Source organism: Dendropsophus ebraccatus, chromosome 8 (assembly GCF_027789765.1).
Source record: "Dendropsophus ebraccatus isolate aDenEbr1 chromosome 8, aDenEbr1.pat, whole genome shotgun sequence".
Taxonomy (NCBI): Eukaryota; Metazoa; Chordata; class Amphibia; order Anura; family Hylidae; genus Dendropsophus; species Dendropsophus ebraccatus.
Genome location: NC_091461.1, coordinates 15,955,660 through 15,974,758, shown reverse-complemented (window position 1 = coordinate 15,974,758; position 19,099 = coordinate 15,955,660). Strand labels below are relative to the sequence as shown.

The following is a 19,099-nucleotide window of genomic DNA, read 5'->3' as shown; positions in this document are numbered from 1 at the left end:
GGCTCCTGCCAGGTTCCTGGTCTAGTTGTGGTCTAGACGTAGAGCACATATACCTAGACCCTGTTTTTCTTCAAGCAACTGTATTCCACACTATGCAGTGTTAAGTCACTACTTGAGAGGACAAGTCAGGGATCACCCTAACCCACACTGTGGACCAGAGAAACACAGTGCAGGACAGTATCCACAAAGAATTAAAGGAACTGATCCGGATCGAGCAAAGTTGCTAGAAGCCTATGCACTCTATCTCGCAGCGCGGGTATCATCAGAGAACTCTGCTCATCGGGGATCCCCAAACAGCCCGGCAGGTTACTGTCCACAGAGAAACAAGGTATAGCCAGCCCATTAAAAAAAAGCAGGTGTGCTACCATACCTGTGTGCCCCTCCAGCACTGGCATCACAACAAATTCCCACCGGGCAGGGCTATTTCCGGCCAGTCACCACAGGACTGGTGTCAAAACTAACCATCTGGCAAGTGACCGGCCGCGCCTCTACACCGGAGGTCACCACAAATTCATTTAATAATTAAATAATTAAAATAAATAATAAATATTTTAAATGGTGTAGCCATAGGGGTCGACAATGTGACCGGGCCTATACGCTAGATTTCCCCCTCACCACATCTTGTTGCTCTCCAGTTCTCCCGAATTGGCTGTGATAATGACAGCAGATTCGGGAAAGTTGACGTGAGCAATGCTGCAGGCTGCTCTCTCTCCCTATTCATATCAGAGTTGAGTGGTAGGTAAGGGGAGCCCCATGGCCCCTCTCCCGCCACTTCCTGTGTGATGCCGGGTGAGCAGTGGTTAGCTCTGCCCCATTACACATCATCCAGACCTGACCAGAAGATTCCAGAGCACCGGAGCACAGCAGGTGCCTGGAAAGGTGAGATTATCATCATGCCCTGTTGACAATTCATGATGGGAGTTGTAATTTTGCAGCCTGTGTGTCTCTAGGCTCCAGAACTACAACCTTCAGCATGGACTGTCAGCAGGACATGATGGGAGTTGTATTTGTGCAACCTGTAGTTCTCCAGGAGTTGCACACCTAGAACCCCCATCATGTCCTGCTGACAGTCCATGCTGAAGGTTGTAGTTCTGGAGCCTAGAGACACACAGGCTGCAAAACTACAACTTCCAACATGTCCTGCTGAGAGTTCATGATATTAGTTGTAGCTTTGCAGACTGTGGCTCTCCAGATTGCAGAACTACAACATTAATCATGGCCAGTTTACAGCCCATGATGGGAGTTGTAGTTTTGCAGGCTGTGGCTCTCTAATTTATTTGGGGGGATGCTGAATTTTAGCACCAGGGACCATGAGGCTTTAGCTACCCCCCTGCACCTTAAGGCTATGTTCCCACTACGTATAGAGACCGGCCTTTCCGTGACCCGGACGGTCTCTGCCCAGATCATCCCGGACGGTACTTAAGTACCGGCTGGATGATCTTTCAGCCGCAGGGTTCTGATGTGGGTGCATCATCGCGCGCCTGCATCAGAACCTCCCATAGCACGCAGTGAAGCGAGCGTCCGGAGCCGCTCGCTTCACTGTGTGAACTGACAGGGTTTCCTACAGCCGCAATTCATTGAATTGCGGCCGCAGAAAACTGACATGTCTGTTATTTGCGGCCCTGTGCAGGATCCCAGCCGGAGCGCGTACGGTGTGTATACGCTCCGGCCGGGATCCCATAGAACAACAGGCATGGGGGCCGATGGCAACAACGGCCGTACTTTTGCGTAGTGTGAACATAGTTAAACAGCACAAATAGCAGTGCAGTAAAAAACACAGTAAAAAATATAGTACAGTTAAAAATATAGTACAGTAAAAAATAATAATAATAAATAAATATATATATCTCAAAGCGCAGTCATCGATTCACTAAACAGCCTCTTAAGTGACAGGCGGTGACTATTTATAGAAGGGATCTAGCCCTGCATGGTAGAGTTGCTCTTCACCCTCTTACGCCATCTCCTGATGGTGTGATAGGCAGATGGACTTTCTGGTGCAATATCAGAGCTGGGGGCGAGCGTGACCCAATTGTGCAACGTAGTGTTGTGAATAATGTGATAATACGCCACAATTTTCTGCCGCTGTAATAGCTGTAATGCCGATCATATTAGATGTCATCCAGATCTCATAGGAACAGATAACCATAGAGTTACCGCAGCTATTTTCGAGCGATATGCTCCTGACACGTTGTGCTGAGCTCCGCTGCCTGTAATTCTCTCTACTTCCAGGAATCTGCGAGCGCATTCTACCCTCTAGTGTCTGAAGACGTCAAATAAACCCTGTTTTTTTCTCAGGACTCAGCTCTTCTTGCTATGACATCTTTATTTATGCAGGTTCCTTCCACCCCCGGTCAGTCTCTATATGACTTTGGTACAGAACTTAATGTGCGGAAAAAAATAAAATCAAATCTGTATGTAGCAGAGCTGACCCAGCGCAGACATCAGAACCTATAGTTATTTATAGCGTTTCTCAATCTAGTCATACTGAGATTTATAGCACACGGACCATGTCTGTAATTGAAACTCTTCGCTGTATTTTCAGTGTTTTATTAATAAAAAGTTCATCCGACTCCCTCCCACACTTAGACTATGGGCTGGTGAAGCCGGAGGTAATTATAGTACACACAATGCCGCTGTACAGCCTAGATGTGCCCTAACCCGGGGTGGCTAGGTGTTGCAAGCCGTATGCTACGTGTGGTGGTACTAACTGGCCAGAAGTGAGGGTGAACAGGTTACAAAAAGATAATCACAAAAAATAGTGGGGGAGATTTATCAACCATGGTGTAAAGTGAAACTGGCTCAGTTGCCCCTAGCAACCAATCAGATTCCACCTTTCATTCCTCACAGACTCTATGGAAAATGATAGGTGGAATCTGATTGGTTGCTAAGGGCAACTGAGCCAGTTTCACTTTACACCATGTTTGATAAAGCTCCCCCTATGTCCTTTCTCCTGAAGGGCAACACAAAAGGATTAGCTTGTAAGGTAGATAGAGAACTGTAGCTTGCGTAGAGTAGGTTAAAGTGGTACTCCAGCAAAAAGTTTTTTTCTTTCAAATCAACTGGTTTCAGAAAGTTATATAGGTTTGTAATTTACTTCTATTTAAAAATCTCAAGTCAAGTCTGACATAGTGGTCTCTGCTGCCACCTCTGTCCATGTCAGGAACTGTACAGAGCAAGAGAGTTTTTTTATGAGGATTTGCTACTGCTCTGGACAGTTCTGGACATGGACAGAGGTGGCAGCAGAGAGCACTGTGTCAGACTGGGAAAAAACACCACTTCCTGCAGGACATACAGCAGCTGATAAGTACTGGAGGTCTTGAGATTTTTAAATAGAAGTAAATTGCAAATCTATATAACTTTCTGAAACCAGTTGATCTGAAAGAAAAAGATTTTCGCTTGATAACCCCCTTTAAGGGACTGTCTTGAGGCCTTGCCTAATAAGCGCAGAACTCTGCCGGGATAACTTGTAGTGTAACTTGTGTAGAAGAAGAATCTCATACTCACGGTTAAGTCTGAAAAAGAAAAGGAAGAAGACTGGCTTTAGCCAGAACAGCCCACAGGGTGTCAGGTCTTTTAATATGAGTCCCAGGTTTGAGCAACTAAGTATAGCTAACCGCTCAAGGTTTCCAGAGTAGGTTGAGCAGGTTCCAATGGAGTACTTCAGCTTATGCTCTTTGCTCCATTGCAGACGTTTCCTGTTTCTGAACAGTCCTAACTAGATCTGAGTTGGTTATCCCTGGCGTGGGCAAAGTTTATCCAAGGTGACAGATACCCCACCTTTGGGTTTAGCACTGCATATTTATTACTGACAAACTCCAAACACAGTACAATATACACAGTTAACCCTTTATACCTTGAGCTGTGCAGTTAGGATAGGGGAGAGTGAGACACCAAGTAGTGATAGTGCAAACAACACCAATCATCCCAGAGTGTGACACCTGACAAAGATTTACAGTACACTACTACAGATGGCATAAGGAAGGAGTAGGGGGTTACTGATGCATTGGGTGTGCATCACAGCACTGTAGGCTACATCAGGAAAAACAGCCCTGGTCTAAAGAGTGAAGTTCTGCTGCTGATAATGATGACAGGCTACACAGGAGACCAACTGTGGGTGGTCACAGGTAATAGCAGGCCTTGATTTACCTTTGAGGCACAGCATGGACCCTCTGAAGGAGACAGACAGTATTGTATAAAAGTAAATACACGGCACGTAACCACCGAGACTTTTGTACCACTGTGTCCAGTAACCTTGTTGAATCTAATTTAAAAGTTACTAAGTGTGAGGGAAGAAAGTTAAGCTGCACGTTACATAATAGCAGTCACACTTCATTCTTACACGCTGAATGATGGATGGTTATACGGCTGTCACCAGGCTAGCCTTCTGGAAGATGTGGTCTTTCGTATCCTTCTGTGGCACATGCAGTCATTTTTAATTTTATTTCTGATGTACTTTCTTCTAGTATGTACACCCCCATTACAGCAGAGTGCCCCCTCTAATGGAGCTAGAATACCCCATGCAGAATGAATACCACCAGGAAGAGAACTAGAGTGCTTTCATTTACAGTACTAGGCTATGTTCACACAACGTATGAGATCAGCTGTTCCGGGTCACGGAACGGCCGGTCTCTTCCCGGATCATCCCGGCCGGTACTGTAGTACCGGCTGGATGATCTTTCTGGCCATAGTGTTCTGATGCGGGCGCATCAGTGCGCGCCCGCATCAGAACTTGCCACTGCATACAATGAAGCAAGCGGCCGGAACCGCTCGCTTCATTGTGTGAACTGACAAGGGTTTCCTACGGCTGCAATTCACTGAATTGCGGCCGCAAAAAACTGACATGTCAGTTATTTGCGGGTCCGCATGGGATCCTGGCTGGAGCGTATACGATGCGTATACGCTCTGGCCGGGATCCCATTGAAGTAAAGGCAGTGTTCACGGGTGCATAAAGTACGGCCGTTGTTGCCGATGGCATAGTGTGAACATAGCCCTAGAGTGCTAACACAAACAGAATGAAAGTACTTTCTGACAGAATTAGAGTGCTACTATGAACAGAGCTAGAGTGCTACCCCAAACAGAACTAGAGTGCTAACACAAACATAATAAGAGTGATTTCTTTAACATAATTAGAGTGCTACCATGAACAGAACTAGAGTGCTTTCATTAACAGAATTAGAGTGCTACCATGAACAGAACTAGAGTGCTTTTGTTAACAGAATTAGAGTGCTACCATGAACAGAACTAGAGTGCTTTCGTTAACAGAATTAGAGTGCTACCATGAACTGAGCTAGAATGCTAACACAAATAGAACTAGAGTGCCCACACAAATAGAACTAGAGTGCCAACACAAACAGAACCAGAGTACTTTCATCAACATAATTAGAGTGCTACCATGAACAGATCTAGAGTGCTTTCATTATCAGAAAGAGAGTGCTACCACAAACAGAACTAGAGTGCTTTTATTATCGAAACAAAAGTGCAGCCATGAAAAGAACTAGAGTGTTTTTATTAAAAGAACTAGGGTGACACATGAAGAGAATTAGAGTACTTTCCGCAACAGAATTAGAGTGCTACCATGAAGAGAGCTAGAATGCTACCACAAACAGAACTAAAGCGCTAACACAAACATAATACCCGAGTGCTTTCTCTAACATAGAGCGCTACCATTAGAGTGCTCTACAGATCTAGTGTGCTTTCATTAACAGAACTAGATTGATCCATTATCACTTATTATCGGAACAAGAGTGCTACATAAGCAGAACTAGAGTGCTTTCATTTACAGAACTAGCATAGTCCCATAAGCAGCACCAGAGTGTCTCCTCCACTAACAGAACCAGAGTGCTTTTACTGACAGTGTTAATGAGAGTAAAAGTGTCTACATAAACAGTCATAGACACAGCGCCTCCAAAATCAGTGCCAGCCGGCGACTCTCACAGAGGGCTCTAGTGTTTGTTATCACACCTTCTCAATGCTAAGATTACAATCCTCAGGAAGCAGCCAGTATAAATGGCAGGTTATGGGACTCCTATAGGTTAATATTAGTGCTGATAACACAAACCACAATTTCATGTGTGTCAGTCATAGTGATTGAACTTGCAGTAGAGTCTGGATTTAGGATGTCTCTACAGGAGACGGCGGAGCTGGAAGAAGATGAAGCACTAATCCTGGACCGGCTGCCATATTGTGCCCAGAACCCCTGGTCACCCAAACTAGAGGATGAGAGCCATGTGAGAGCACACAGGTGTAGTCACTTGTATTATGAGCACAAGTCATTTACCTAAACATTACCAGCAGGTGGCAGTACTAGAGCACTCAATCTGGTTATCAGGCATACATATTCTATACATTGTTATTCTATACAATATCTCTCACATTGGTTTCCTGGAAAGATGAGAATGGTATATAAGGATATTATCTATATACATGGAGTGGCCTCTTTACTGGTGCCCGCTGCCCTTTCACCCTGTTCCCTGTATGGAGATTAGCCCTGACCCCGCAGCTTAGCATGAAATCCAGTGATCCGTATTCTGGGGATCAGCTTCAAGGGTGAATCCAGTGATCAGTATTCTGGGGATCAGCTTCAGGGTGAATCCAGTGATCAGTGTTCTGGGGATCAGCTTCAGGGTGAATCCTCATGACATGAGAAGGCCAACATTCACCGCTCCTCATCATGGATGCTAGATGACTTAGGTACATAATACAGAGAGCCACTGGCATCAGTATAACATATCATTCCTGGCTCCTGGCTGAATTACTGTTGCCAGAGCCCTAGAATTCGCATGTCATTTATTAAAAAACTGCCTTATATTTCTGGTTGCCGGAATGAAGGGGAAGAAGAAGGTGCCGGCAGCAGCAGGAAAGGTAGAGCCTAATGCTAATGTAAGGTATTGTTCTGTGACAATAAGTGCTGCTCTACAACACTGGAAGGACAGGACAGAGAGGGCCTGGGTCTCTATAGAATGGGGTATTGGTGTTTGTAGAGTTTACTGTAGAACTACTTGCAAGAGGAGCCTGCTCTTGGTGTGAGTGGAGAAATTTTTCTACTGGTGGAGAGATACCTGGGGAGATAGGAGAGTGTCCTTTTTAAAACCCAACTCTCAGGTAATGTCAGAAGAGACACATACTGTACACCATTAACCCATCAATTACAGCTCCCTTTAGCATGTGCTTACTGTAATAGAAAATTCACAGGGACATCTAGTGACCAAAATGCAGTAAGACACGAACATCCTCAGATTAACCTATAATATATATACATTTAGTGATAACCTACATAGACACAAAACAGCAGAGCCACATGGGTTCTGGGACACTGCACACCGACTGAGGAGCCTGCTTATGGTGTGTGCGGAGTAAGCCTGGATCCAGCCCCTGAGGAGCCTGCTCATGGTGTGTGCGGAGTAAGCCTGGATCCAGCCCCTGAGGAGCCTGCTTATGGTGTGTGCGGAGTAAGCCTGGATCCAGCCCCAGCCTGAGGAGCCTGCTCATGGTGTGAGTGGAGTAAGCCTGGATCCAGCCCCTGAGGAGCATGCTTATGGTGTGTGCGGAGTAAGCCTGGATCCAGCCCCAGCCTGAGGAGCCTGCTCATGGTGTGAGTGGAGTAAGCCTGGATCCAGCCCCAGCCTGAGGAGCCTGCTTATGGTGTGTGTGGAGTAAGCCTGGATCCAGCCCCTGGGGAGCATGCTTATGGTGTGTGCGGAGTAAGCCTGGATCCAGCCCCAGCCTGAGGAGCCTGCTCATGGTGTGAGTGGAGTAAGCCTGGATCCAGCCCCAGCCTGAGGAGCCTGCTTATGGTGTGTGTGGAGTAAGCCTGGATCCAGCCCCTGGGGAGCATGCTTATGGTGTGTGTGGAGTAAGCCTGGATCCAGCCCCAGCCTGAGGAGCCTGCTCATGGTGTGAGTGGAGTAAGCCTGGATCCAGCCCCTGAGGAGCCTGCTCATGGTGTGTGCGAAGTAAGCCTGGATCCAGCCCCTGAGGAGCCTGCTCATGGTGTGTGCGGAGTAAGCCTGGATCCAGCCCCTGAGGAGCCTGCTTATGGTGTGTGCGGAGTAAGCCTGGATCCAGCCCCTGAGGAGCCTGCTCATGGTGTGTGCGGAGTAAGCCTGGATCCAGCCCCTGGGGAGCATGCTTATGGTGTGTGTGGAGTAAGCCTGGATCCAGCCCCAGCCTGAGGAGCCTGCTCATGTGTGTGTGGAGTAAGCCTGGATCCAGCCCGAGGAGCATGCTTATGGTGTGAGTGGAGTAAGCCTGTATCCAGCCCCAGCCTGAGGAGCCTGCTCATGTGTGTGTGGAGTAAGCCTGGATCCAGCCCGAGGAGCATGCTTATGGTGTGAGTGGAGTAAGCCTCTATCCAGCCCCAGCCTGAGGAGCCTGCTCATGGTGTGAGTGAAGTAAGCCTGGATGTGGCCCCCGAGGAGCCTTCTTGTGGCACGAGCAGAGTTAGCCTGGATCCAATCCCCGAGGGGCCTGCTCATGGTGTGAGTGGAGTAAGCCTGGTTGTGGCCTCTGAGGAGCTTGCTCATGATGTAAGTAGAGTAAGCCTGGATGTGGCCTCTGAGGAGCCTGCTCATGATGTAAGTAGAGTAAGCCTGGTTGTGGCCTCTGAGGAGCTTGCTCATGATGTAAGTAGAGTAAGCCTGGATGTGGCCCCCGAGGAGCCTGCTCATGATGTAAGTAGAGTAAGCCTGGATGTGGCCCCCGAGGAGCCTGCTCATGATGTAAGTAGAGTAAGCTTGGATGTGGCCCACGAGGAGCCTTCTTGTGACAGGTTCACAAGTGAGATTGATAAAAAAACAATCAATTTCCTGGATGTAAAAATCATGAAGAATCCTGATCAGTCCTTAAGTACTACAATCTTCAGAAAAAGTACTGCGACAAACAGCTTGCTCCGCTGGGAGAGTTGGCACCCCTTCTCCTTGAAAAGGGGGATCCCAAAGGGGCAGTTTTTACGTCTGAGGCGCAACTGCTCCTCGCGCTCAGACTTTGAGATTGAAAGAAATGAATTACAGCGGCGCTTTCAGACTAGGGGATACCCTAATGATGTTATCACTCAAGCTAGTGAAGTAGCCTCCAATATAGAGAGATCTGAACTTTTAATACCAAAAAGAAAAGATGGAGGTAATGAACTCATGAGAGTGATAGGCACTTATGACAGTGCACACAAGGAGGTACGAGCCATCCTTAATAGATACTGGGACATTTTGCGCATGGACCCGGTCCTCAAGGAAGCTATACCGCCATACCCAGCGATAACCTATCGCAAAGGGAGAAGTATTGGTGACAGGATAATCCACAGCCACTTTGTCCCAGTGCAGAATGAAACTTGGCTCCCCAAACCCCCGAAAGGGTGTTTCCCATGTGGATCTTGTTCTGCATGTGAATTTTTACAAAAAACAAAAAAATTTTCCTCTGTAGTCACGGGTGAAGAATTTGAAATCAGAGACTTTGTGGGCTGCCGCACCCGAGGCATAGTCTACAAAGCAAGATGCACATGTCCCCGTGAGTACGTAGGGAAAACTATAAGGGAGTTCAGAAAAAGAATACAGGACCACGTCGGCAATATTAGGAGGAAGGAGAACACCCCAATTGCGAAACATATTAACGAGGTCCATGATGGTGATGTAAAAGCCATATCCTTCGTGGGCATTGAAAAAGTGCACCCCCCCAGACGTGGTGGTGACTGGGACAAAGTGATCCTCCAAAAAGAATGCCGTTGGATTTATAAATTAAAAACGGTCAACCCCCTGGGTCTGAATGAACAGATTAGCTATGCTTGTTTTTTATAAACTCTGGAGTAGTATGAAACGTGTGTTTCTATCTGTGTTAACTCCTTTCTACAGTATGACCTAACCAACCATGACCTATCACATAATATTATTTTTGTTTAAATTACACACGTCCGTTTATCCCCTATCCTATTTTATCGCGCCTTAGATATGCACATACTCTATCCGCTGTGAAGCATGTCATATTAGACACATGTTTTATTTTCGTTTGGTTATTGTCTTGTGTGGTTTTGTTCTGTTTGGTTTTTTGTGCTTTGTTTTATCTTTTATGTTTTAGACTAGATGGGGGCTGCCGCTATGATAGTTTTTTTTTCCTGCTATCCACTGTCAGTGTAAATTTACACTGCGGCAGGAATTATCATAGATATTCTAATATGATACGGCAGTACTATACCCTCTGTTATGACACCGTGATGACACTGGGAATAGCGCCACGTCTAGCTTCCATTGGATTCATATGTTTATGTTAAACACAACTGATCACGGTATGTGATGACACTGCGGTTATATCGGGATCAATGCTACACATAGTATTTACCACTCATATGTACCTGTTAAACATAACATACTATTGCTTGTGCTGTCGGCCGATTGGTCAGTATCGCTGTGCGCCTCAAATGACGTGGCTGTGCGTTCCAGCTCTACACTAGCCCACTGTGACGTATAGCGAATGACCAGCGGACATGTGACCAAAACGGGTAACGAGTTAATCACATGACGCACACGTAACTAAGATACGAAGGCTCACGTGACTGTGATGTTCTCCGGACCCGGAAATAATAGATAACACATGACCGTGACGGCGGGGGCTGAGCATATCCGAGCGCGATTTTAGATTTTTAATAGGATGTCCAGGTGGAGACGGATTTGCATCAGGTGTGTAGCCGCAACCTTTTCTGGGCGGAGTTATGTATATATAAACCAGCATGTTTTGTGTATCAATAGGGGAACGCCATACGCGCAGCTGGCACCATACGTGCAGCTCCTACCCTTCTTTGTTGTTTTGTACGTGGCACCTTTTTTTGTTAGATCCCCTGATGATTCCCCTAACGGGAGATGAAATGCATTGGGACACAGCCACTAGTGAGCATTAGGGTTTAACTAGGGACCCTAGGAGCGAGTGTGGCGGAGTCGCCCTTATTAGGGCGAGAGCTCTGTCTGGAGGGACAGTATTTCTAGGGTGCAATAGGACAGTGTCAGGGACCGGCTGTCCTATCTCCTACACAGTGTGCACCCTATTTTGTCCTCCATTCTTTTATACCAGAGGATCTCAGCCGCTCATTGTGGAATCCATTGGGGTTCAGGACGATTACGCATCCCGTATGGTCCACTTTCGCTCCGGTACCATCTACTCAGCAGTCACCGTTGAGTGGTAAGATATATTTATTACCTAGGATACTTTCCTTATATAATTGTCTGGTCATTTTTTGGTAACTAAAATTTTAACTTTAAATTAATAAAAGCTACTTTTTAGATTTAATTAATTGCACTCCACTATTTGTATTATTTGTTATTGATTAGTGTGAGTTCTTTCTGTGATATTTTTTTGGATTGAGATTTCTTGTGACATGAGCAGAGTTAGCCTGGATCCAATCCCTGAGAGGCCTGCTCATGGTGTGAGTGGAGTAAGCCTGGATCCAGAGGAGGAGCCTGCGGTTTCTTAAGAGTAGAAATAAGTGACCAAGACCTGAGTGATGCTGAACAGTAAGGTTTTAAAGTATCCGCCGTGAGGTTGCTGATGCGAGGTAAACATAGAAACTTGTAAAGCCATAGCTCCAAAGAACTCTGCACATCAAGGCCAGAGGGTTAATACTGAAGAGAGGCCGGTAAGCTGATAGACGGTCCGCCATGGGCTGAATGTTAGAGCCAGCACTGGGACAGTGTACACTGAATAAGCAGCAGTCCAGCAATAGGTAGTGGATAAAGACGGAGTGCCCTGAAACCAGCAGATAATGAAAGACTGGCTGCCCTTGCTCTTGGAAGAATTAGCTAAGCAAGTGGGAATAATCCCTTCTCCTGCAGATAGTGGAGGATTAAGTACTGCCCTGTGAATTTCAAGATGAAGTTAACTCATGTGAAGATAAAGCTGACCTGGGTGAAGTTGCCCTTATAATTGTATTTCTGTATTGCTGCTGTTGGAAGTTACAGTGAACAGACCTTAAAGATATAGCGCCTGAGGCTGAGATAGCCGTGTACTTGTACTGTGTTAGCCATTGGGTGATTAGGGACCGTACTCCTGCTGCATCTTACATGTAACATGCACAATTTACGTTTGGGCCATCAGCCTGTATAAGCAATGGCTAGATATGAGTGAATTAATAAGGCACAAATCAGACTGAGTCAGAATATCACAAAAAATAGACTTTATTAGATTCAGAAGTAAGCCAGAAGTAGGCAGCAATGCTGTATGCGTCGCAGCTTCTACTTACTAAATTCACTGAGATGGTATCTAAGTCAGGTGTACAGTTCACTGTACAGGAGCAGGGACTCCTGTCAAAGGCAGAAGTCCCTGCTCCGGTAATGTACACTGAGCGCATAGTATCCAGGCCTGTCGATGTAGTGAGTGGAAGCTGTGATGCATACAATGTTGCAATGATGCATCTAAATCAAGATTGGGATTCAAATAAAAAATGGATCCAATAGATTTGCTGAATCTGATTTAACATGGATTTAAAGGTACCAAAATTTTTTTTCTTTCTAATCAACTGGTGCCAGGAAGTGCCAGAGATTTGTAATTTACGTCTATTAAAAAATCTCAAGTTCCCATACTTATCAACTGCTGTATGTATGCAGGAAGTGGAATATTCTTTCGAGTCTGACACAGTGCTCTCTGCTGCCACCTCTGTCCATGCCAGGAACTGTCCAGAGCAGCAGCAAATATCTATAGAAAATCTTTTCTGCTCTCTAGACTGGAAACAATACACTACTGGAACTGGTACTGGAAGACTGGAGATTTTTTTTTTATACAAGTAAATAAAAAATCTCTGGCACTTTCTGTCACCAAATGATTTGAAAGAATTTTTTTTTGTGAACTACCCCTTTAATGAGTCACTCCCCTCTAGTAGAACATTGTGTTCATATAAAGCTATCACCCTAAGATATATAATTTACTAATATAATCTTATCACTAATAGTACCGACGTGACAGTAAATTGTAAACAGAAGGACTACACAATGTGTATTGTCTCCAGCTTCCTGACTCCTCCCACCCCAAGAGAACACATCATCTTCTGATGTCACAGGAGGCGTGACTGAATCTTGTCTCTGAGATGTAGCTCCACCCCCTGAGTGATGTCACCATCTCTGACCAACTGCTCCAATCTACATCACCGTTCACTGTCTTATACAAAGATACAGATCTTTATTGCGACATTCAGCATGGAGCATGAAGTGTGATGACATCATGTTGCCTTGTGTGATGAATGATGCTACAGACAGAGCAGATAGGAAGTGACTGCAGCAGTGACCTCACTGATTATACAATAGTCTGCAGTGAAATGAGATGTTCTGCAACATCTTTGGGCAAGGAACTGGCAGAAGTGCTGTGGGAGGGGAGTAGGCAGGGTGGGAGGACTGTGATGAAGAGCTAAGGGACAGTAATGCATTCTGGGAATCGGAGGACTGAACAACTGCTCAACCTGGAAGTACAGAACTGGGGAAGGCAGGTAATAATGCTATATGTTTCTGCAGCAAAGTTTGTTGTATAACCATCTATTGTGTCATGTTACCATTGTTGTGGAAGTTTTCTATTACACATAAAAAATGTACCAGTCCAAGCAGCAAACAAACAAATATGTTCATACTACCTGGTCAGCACTGCCGTGTAGATTCTGATGGCGTACATTTTTTAATATGGTTCCTGAGATCTGGTCTGTTTTCTATATATAATGATAAAGTAGTCTGGTGCTCTGTAGGTGGCCCGGTACCCCCAGTTCACCGATATCTCCTCCCCTGGGTGACGCACCTAGGTAGGGCCAGGCCCGGGGCCAGACTTGATTCAGGAGGCACCCATCACTAAGGGGAGGAGATATCGGTGCACTAGGGGCGCTGGGCCCACCTCCAGTGCACCAAACTACTTCATATGTACAAAACAGACCAGATCTCGGAAACCGGGCAGTTTTGAAAAATAGACGACACCATCAGAATCTACACGGCAGCGCCGATCAGGTCATATTAAAATATTTGTTTATTACTTGCCCTGGTACATTCGCTTTCACCTGAACCTGATTAGGAGGCCTTGTTATACTGACCACAATATAAGTAACTCGTACTATAGGTCAGTCATTCCAAATCCTTATAAATATCAGTGTATACTTTCAATGGAAGAAAATGAGATGTTTTGACTTTCTGTGTTTGTTGGAGTCAACGAGATGCAGTATCGGTGGTTGTGCACATTTCGCTTCCTCGACTCTGCGCTGACTTCTTGCACTTGTTGATTTTACGTGTAGTATGATGATGGCCCAGATCTGTAGCTTCCTGTGCATGATGGGAGGAGAAAAGAGATCTTAACCCCAAGGACAAGATACAACCAGGAGCAGACACATCTGTGCCCCACATCCTGCAGGTAAGAGGCACAAACTCTTCATTTACACAAGTTCTCTTTGTTATCTGTTGAACTTTTTGTTTCTTTTTTACTTCTCTTTTCCTTATTGTAATTCTACAATAAAAAAGCTAACGAGAAACAGAAACCAAAAAATATTTTACACTTCACATAAGGCAAAAAATATAAGAAATAAATCTGCAACCAAGTGTAGCGCAAACGTCAGCGGGGTTTATATAACACTTAGGGGTCTAATACTGGTGAGGTAGACAAGGACCAGGTGAAGCACATAAAAACGTCAAGATGAGGCGTAGAAAGCTTAATTTTTTTTTTCATTTTAGTAGCTGTGCAGTGCAAAAAATTAGCTTAGATAAAAACCGGACTCGAAACGAGAAAAAAGGTTTTAAAAAATTAAAAGACAAAAAGAAACTCAGGATATAAAAAGATTTTAAAAAATACATTAAAAAGTGCAAACAATGTCCAAATATAATTAATAAAAAAAACACAAAATATATTAAATAAAACCACAATATTTAAAAATAAAACGTATAAACAATAAAGAAAGGGTAAAGACATGACGGATCTCCATTATATCTATTCTAAAGTTCTACACAAACCTATGACGTCACTTTACTCTTTAAACATTTTTATTATTATTGTTATCATTAAATTTTTTAAAAATATTTTATTTGACAATGATTATTGTGTGATTTATATTTAGTTGACTTTTATGAAGTTGTTTTGTACTTTTGGAGCTGTTTTCTATCTGTAGGATATTCCCACAGAATTACAGTATATACGAAAGGAAAAGCAGTTTGTTGCCGAGCTTTTTTTTTTATGATCATATTGTTAAATTTTACTTCTGGACACGATTTGGTAACAGCTAGAGAAATAAATCCCACCATCGGGTTAAACTAACAAAATAAAAAAAAACAGGAAGTTTATGGTGGGCCTAGATTACGAGAGGGGTCCTTCCCCACCTGAAGTGGAGGCTTTTATTTTTGTAGCTTATAGTTTTTATTTTTGTATTTTCATGTATTAAAAAAATAAATAAAAATCATCATTGAATCATTTGGTGTCAAAGGAAGTTGTCCTGAGATAACAGAGTATATATATATATATATATATATATATATATATATATATACTGATCAAGAGGATACAGCTATGCTGAGATGTAGCTTTCCCATCTGTGACCCCGCTCCCACCCCGACCTCGTTCACACACCATTCATATAACACATCAATGTAACTGTTAGAAATGGTACAGCTGTTCTTACCCTAAGCCACGGCTACAAGAGAGAAGCTTTTCTCTAGCAGGGTACATGACATTGTACATGGGGGTACACAGTGTTTATGATTTTTTTTTTAATTGTTGATTTTTGAAAAATTTTACGTTTTTTGAGGAACTAATAAAACTAAATGTTTTCTGTGGGCTCAGGGTACCCCGGCCTGCACTATTTTCAATAGGATTGTCAAGAGTATAGGGGCTGCAGGGGTGCCAGGGGCACATAGGCCTGTTTTTTAAAGGAGCACATTACATATAACACACGGTAAGTAGGGGGGCTCTTATACTTTTTGTTTTGCAACTTACATAGAGTTTCTGGTATGGTTAACCTGTCACTAAACTGCTTTATAACTAAGTAGACTTAATATTCCGGAGTCTGGGATAGTTAGGTATAAGGCCATGGTGGTCATTTCCTGTTGTTATTTAAAAAAAAAGGGGGGGGGGGCAAGAAAGGTTTGAACAGAATTTAACATGAGTTTACTCCAGGACCAGTTATTATATATACATTATTATTATTATTATTATTATTATTATTATTATTATTATTATTATTATTATTATTGGAAATTCTCCTATAAATGGATTTTACAAAAAGAAATTGTAATTATTTTTTTTAACTTTATTTTAACTATCAAATAATTTCTAGAATTTGTTGCATTCATAATTTATTTTGCTAATACTGTCAGTCTTGCCTAAATATATGTGGTCAGGCAGACCCAATGAGCGGTTTTGTGCCGCGTTTATTGAGGACACTAATATAAAATGAACGACGTAGCAGAGCGGAATTTGTCACTTTATTTTCTGTGTCCCAGTGTAAGAAAACTGCATAGGTTTAAATGTTGTCTTGTTAAAAAAAATTATGCTACCACATTGGGATATAAGCAGCGCAGCATATAACATACTCACTTCTACTACATCAGCACGCACTTCCATTATATCAGTTGATAGGGTCTTGACTTGTACTCCACAGACCCACTAACCTTATGAGAGTACAAGGCTGCTAAACAGATTCTATACAGGATACAGCCGACTTACAGAACACTAGACTATTATGTAGAGCTACGGGTTTATATTAGGTTGCTGTGCGCTAATTTTAGGGGGCGATAATTGTGGGTAATATCATAATCTATAGATCCTATAGACATATCCCACTTGTTCTAGCACACAGGATCTCTTTAATAAGTTGGCTTTTTGTTGGATAGCATTTCATTGACTTGAATAAAATAAAAATGATAAAAAATAAATGATAAAAGGGCTGGACTGGCCTATAAGACAATGCTGTGAGGGGGCTCAGGCTCTGACACACTGCTAGGCCTCATGGGATCAGTAGAAGCCCACACTGAGGAGCCGATCACATACTGCGAGGGTCTAAAGAGTGACCAATAACCTAGTATATGTAATTGATATGTCCTGTGAGTACAATTATGGCTGAAATATTACAACCTAATTATTAGTGGACGTGTTCTCTATGGATAGAAGGCAAAGTTAGAGTATCTGGTGACCGCCATCTTACACTCGCTGCATGGCACCCGTAAAAGTAATGCTTCTCGGATGAGTACGTAAATTTGGCGTCCTATGGAACATGAGGCAAGCATCTGTATGTCACATATGATAACAGGGGCATATCAAGTGCCCTCTCTGTAGGTTATGACATAAAGATGTACTTGAATCTTAATGTGTTTCAATATGGAGGGTCTGCTGGGGATTGCGCCCAGTGCTCGGTGCCAGGGGGGCCAGTAAACCCCTTTTCCTTGGACAGAGCATTAATGTATGGAGATTCCCCCTGTGATCTGTGTACTGCAGTCAACACATATAATAACAAGGCAGATAAGATGGTTGTGAGGGTTTTTCTTTCACTGTCAAATTTATGGTTAATAATAATAATAATAATAATAATATATCAAGTAGAAATAAATCAGTATATGATATGGAATGCATACATTTATAGGGTTTTTATATAAAAAAAGTAGAGGTTAGAACAATCATATTTTTATAATTCTAAGTTCTATTATTACTAGAGATGAGCGAACTTGGAGCATGCTCGAGTCGATCCGAACCCGAACTTTTGGCATTTGATTAGCGGTGGCTGCAGAACTTGGATAAAGCCCTAAGGCTATGTGGAAAACATGGATATAGTCATTGGCTGTATCCATGTTTTTCAGACAACCCTAGAGCTTTATCCAAGTTCAGCAGCTGCCGCTAATCAAATGCCGAACGTTCGGGTTCGGATCGACTCAAACCCGAACCCAGTTCGCTCATCTCTAATTATTACTGATATTACTGGTACCACTACTATATCTGCTACCAGTACTGCTTATACTCCTACCACTGATACTACTACCACTACTATATGTGCTACCAGTGCTGATAATACTCCTACATCTGATACTACTACTACTACTACTACTACTACTCCTCCTACTACTACTATATCTATTGCTACCAGTACTGCTAATACTTCTAACACTGATACTACTACTACCACTATTATATCTGCTACCAGGACTGCTTATACTCCTACCACTGATACTACTACCACTACTATATCTGCTACCAGTACTGCTTATACTCCTACCACTGATACTACTACCACTACTATATGTGCTACCAGTGCTGATAATACTCCTACATCTGATACTACTACTACTACTACTACTACTACTACTACTATATCTATTGCTACCAGTACTGCTAATACTTCTACCACTGATACTACTGCCACTACTATATCTGCTACCAGTGCTGATAATACTCCTACAGTACATCTGATACTACTACTACCACTATTATATCTGCTACCAGTACTGCTAATACTCCTACATCTGATACTACTACTACTACTACCACCACCACCACCACTACTATATCTATTGCTACCAGTACTGATAATACTTCTACATCTGATACTACTACTACCACTACTACATCTGCTACCAGTACTGATAATACTCCTACATCTGATACTACTACTACCACTACTATATCTGCTACCAGTACTGATAATACTCCTACATCTGATACTACTACTGCCACTACTATATCTGCTACCAGTACTGATAATACTCCTACATCTGATACTACTACCACTACTATATCTGCTACCAGTGCTGATAATACTCCTACCACTGATACTACTACCACTACTATATCTGCTACCAGTGCTGATAATACTCCTACCACTGATACTACTACCACTACTATATCTGCTACCATTGCTGATAATACTCCTACATCTGATACTACTACTACTACTACTATATCTATTGCTACCAGTACTGCTAATACGTCTACCACTGATACTACTATCACTACTATATCTGCTACCAGTGCTGATAATACTCCTACATCTGATACTACTACCACTACTATATCTGCTACCAGTACTGATAATACTTCTACATCTGATACTACTACTACCACTACTGTATGTGCTACCAGTACTGATAATACTCCTACATATGATACTACTACTGCCACTACTATATCT

At 43.3% G+C, this 19,099-nt stretch overlaps 1 protein-coding gene across 1 annotated transcript in view; it reads left to right on the top strand.

The window, feature by feature from the left end:
- Window positions 1–2,925: 2,925 nt before the first annotated feature.
- The window catches only part of LOC138798414 (T-cell surface glycoprotein CD4-like), a 54,814-nt gene continuing 38,640 nt past the window's right edge, over window positions 2,926–19,099 (top strand). The window contains exons 1-2 of the mRNA XM_069978864.1: window positions 2,926–2,983; window positions 14,234–14,349. The gene's annotated coding sequence lies outside the window, so the exon portion shown is untranslated. The remainder of the gene's footprint in view (window positions 2,984–14,233; window positions 14,350–19,099) is intronic.